General features: G+C 39.4%; 1 protein-coding gene across 2 annotated transcripts in view; it reads left to right on the top strand.

The window, feature by feature from the left end:
* Positions 1 to 4237, top strand: part of LOC133635359 (PH domain leucine-rich repeat-containing protein phosphatase 1-like) — a 55138-nt gene that overhangs the window by 47882 nt on the left and 3019 nt on the right. The gene's annotated exons all lie outside the window — the stretch shown is intronic.

Genomic DNA, 4237 nt, shown 5'->3' on the forward strand with positions numbered 1-4237 from the left:
TGGTCCAATTTGTTATATATTCTAACAAAGTGTAGATTGGATTTTAACCTATTTAAAACATGTCATCAAAATTCTAAAATTAATCTTAATCAGGAAAAATTACTAATGATGTTCCATAAATTCTTTTTTTAATTTTTTCAAAAAGATTCCAATTAGCTAGTTTTTCTCTTCTTTTTTTCGGTTGAATTTTGAATTTTAAAGAGTCAAAATTGAAGATAAACTATGTTTCAAAATTGAATTGTCATTTTTTTCGTGTTTTCTCCTCTTTTAAACCGTTCAATTAAGTGTAAATATAATTAATTATTAATAATAACATAGAGTTAAAGGTAAATTGAGCAAATTGGCTATTTCTGGCAATTTATTTAAGTGTGTATCAAACTGGTAGCCCTTCGCATTAATCAGTACCCAAGAAGTAGCTCTTGGTTTCAAAAAGGTTGGTGACCCCTGCTCTAGTACATACTTTAGTGAGAATAGCGTTCAAAAAATGCAAACACAGTAGATGCAAATCATAAAACGGTGGAGTGCAATAAACAATAACAATATTGATGTGTGTGCATCCCGACAAATGTTACAACAGGTAACAATAACAGCATAACTCGCATACTCACCGACATGTGCAAAGTTGTTTTCCATATATTCTTTGATTTAAAGGCCTACTGAAATGAATTTTTTTTATTTAAACGGAGAAAGCCGATCCATTCTATGTGTCATACTTGATCATTTCGCGATATTGCCATATTTTTGCTGAAAGGATTTAGTAGAAAACAACGACGATAAAGTTCGCAACTTTTGGTCGCTGATAAAAAAAAGCCTTGCCTGTACCGGAAGTAGCGTGACGTCACAGGAGGAGGGGCTGCTCACATTTTCCTATTGTTTACACCAGCAGCGAGAGAGATTTGGACCGAGAAAGCGACAATTACCCCATTAATTTGAACGAGGATGAAAGATTTGTGGATGAGGAACGTTAGAGTGAAGGACTAGTGTGCAGTGCAGGACATATCTTTTTTCGCTCTGACCGTAACTTAGGTACAAGCTGGCTCATTGGATTCCACACTCTCTCCTTTTTCTATTGTGGATCACGGATTTATATTTTAAACCACCGCGGATACTATATCCTCTTGAAAATGACAGTCGAGAACGCGAAATGGACATTCACAGTGACTTTTATCTCCATGACAATACATCGGCGAAACACTTTAGCTACGGAGCTAACGTGATAGCATCGGGCTCAAATGCAGATAGAAACAAAATAAATAAACCCCTGACTGGAAGGATAGACAGAAAATCAACAATACTATTAAACCCTGGACCTGTAACTACACGGTTAATGCTTTCCAGGCTGGCGAAGCTTAACAATGCTGTTGCTAACGACGCCATTGAAGCTAACTTAGCAACGGGACCTCACAGAGCTATGATAAAAACATTAGCGCTCCACCTACGCCAGCCAGCCCTCATCTGCTCATCAACACCCGTGCTCACCTGCGTTCCAGCGTTCGACGGAAGGACGAAGGACTTCACCCGATCATCCGTGCGGTCGGCGGCTAGCGCGTCTGCTATCCAAGTCAAAGTCCTCCTGGTTGTGTTGCTGCAGCCAGCCGCTAATACACCGATCCCACCTACAGCTTTCTTCTTTGCCGTCTTCATTGTTCATTAAACAAATTGCAAAAGATTCACCAACACAGATGTCCAGAATACTGTGGAATTTTGAGATGAAAACAGAGCTTTTTTGTATTGGATTCAATGGTGTACCGATACTTCCGTTTAACTAGTGACGTCACGCGCATACGTCATCATACATAGACGTTTTCAACCGGAAGTTTAGCGGGAAATTTAAAATTGCACTTTATAAGTTAACCCGGCCGTATTGGCATGTGTTGCAATGTTAAGATTTCATCATTGATATATAAACTATCAGACTGCGTGGTCGGTAGTAGTGGCTTTCAGTAGGCTTTTAAGTTTGGATTGCCACAAATGATTTGGTGCCACCTGTTGCCCTCGCTTATAAATACATTATAATTGGACTGTCTGTGAATGTAGCTGGTCGTTCCGAACTCTGAACAGTAGATGGCATCGTAACTGTTCTTTAACACACCTCATACGTAGCTGTCAGACGGAGAATGTTTTGCCAATTTAGGGATTTTGTCACTATATTTAGCAAGTATTCAGACCCCTCTTGTTTTCCAAAGAAGTGACAACAAAACTGGCAACTTTTTGGGTCTTATAGAACATATTAAGATTCGAACGTGAAAGTACGTATCCTCCTTTCCAGCTGGTGCTCCCTCCGACCTCCCTCACATGCAAAAAAACACAAAAATAAACAACAGAAGAGTTAATTTGTATTTATAAACACATTTGTTACAAATACATGCACATTAGACGATGATGTAATGATCACCCCATCACCAGCCCCTGCAACCCAAAGCCATAAACCCAAAACCAGTGAAGTTGGCATGTTGTGTAAATCGTAAATAAAAACAAAATACAAACCTCGTTTCCATATGAGTTGGGAAATTAGATGTAAATATAAACGGAATACAATGATTTGCAAATCCTTTTCAACCCATATTCAATTGAATGCACACAAAGACAAGATATTTGATGTTCAAACACATAAACTTTTTTTTTTCTTTGCAAATAATAATTAACTTAGAATTTCATGGCTGCAACACGTGCCAAAGTAGTTGGGAAAGGGCATGTTCACCACTGTGTTACATGGCCTTTCCTTTTAACAACACATTTTTTAAGCTTCTCAGGTGGAATTCTTTCCCATTCTTGCTTGATGTACAGCTTAAGTTGTTCAACAGTCCGGGGGTCTCCGTTGTGGTATTTTAGGCTTCATAATGCGCCACACATTTTCAATAGGAGACAGGTCTGGACTACAGGCAGGCCAGTTTAGTACCCGCACTCTTTTACTATGAAGCCACGTTGATGTAACACGTGGCTTGGCATTGTCTTGCTGAAATAAGCAGGGGCGTCCATGGTAACGTTGCTTGGATGGCAACATATGTTGCTCCAAAACCTGTATGTACCTTTCAGCTTTAATGGTGCCTTCACAGATGTGCAAGTTACCCATGCCTTGGGCACTAATACACCCCCATACCATCACAGATGCTGGCTTTTCAACTTTGCGCCTATAACAATCCGGATGGTTCTTTTCCTCTTTGGTCCGGAGGACACGACGTCCACAGTTTCCAAAAACAATTTGAAATGTGGACTCGTCAGACCACAGAACACTTTTCCACTTTGTGTCAGTCCATCTTAGATGAGCTCAGGCCCAGCGAAGCCGACGGCGTTTCCTGGGTGTTGTTGATAAACGGTTTTCGCCTTGCATAGGAGAGTTTTAACTTGCACTTACAGATGTAGCGACCAACTGTAGTTACTGACAGTGGGTTTCTAAAGTGTTCCTGAGCCCATGTGGTGATATCCTTTACACACTGATGTCGCTTGTTGATGCAGTACAGCCTGAGGGATCGAAGGTCACGGGCTTAGCTGCTTACGTGCAGTGATTTCTCCAGATTCTCTGAACCCTTTGATGATATTACGGACCGTAGATGGTGAAATCCCTAAATTCCTTGCAATAGCTGGTTGAGAAAGGTTTTTCTTAAACTGTTCAACAATTTGCTCACGCATTTGTTGACAAAGTGGTGACCCTCGCCCCATCCTTGTTTGTGAAAGGAATCTACTTTTATACCCAATCATGGCACCCACCTGTTCCCAATTTGCCTGTTCACCTGTGGGATGTTCCAAATAAGTTTTTGATGAGCATTCCTTAACTTTATCAGTATTTATTGACACCTTTCCCAACTTCTTTGTCACGTGTAGCTGGCATCCAATTCTAAAGTTAATGATTATTTGCAACAACAAAAAAAGTTTATCAGTTTGAACATCAAATATGTTGTCTTTGTAGCATATTCAACTGAATATGGGTTGAAAAGGATTTGCAAATCATTGTATTCCGTTTATATTTACATCTAACACAATTTCCCAACTCATATGGAAACGGGGTTTGTAGTTTCAAGCATGTTTTACTCATCAACAAGCTGTAATATCTTACTGAGATAATTTAGGACCAAAACCCTTAAAACAAGTAAAACAATCTAACATCAAATCTGCTTAGTGAGAAGAATTATCTTATCAGACAGAAAATAAGCAAAAATCACCCTTATTTGAGATATTTCATCTTAGTTTTTCAGTGTAGCTTGCATATTTGACTGAAAGTGTCTTCTTGCCTCTGCAG

This window comes from Entelurus aequoreus, linkage group LG19 (genome assembly GCF_033978785.1).
Source record: "Entelurus aequoreus isolate RoL-2023_Sb linkage group LG19, RoL_Eaeq_v1.1, whole genome shotgun sequence".
NCBI classification, from domain to species: domain Eukaryota; kingdom Metazoa; phylum Chordata; class Actinopteri; order Syngnathiformes; family Syngnathidae; genus Entelurus; species Entelurus aequoreus.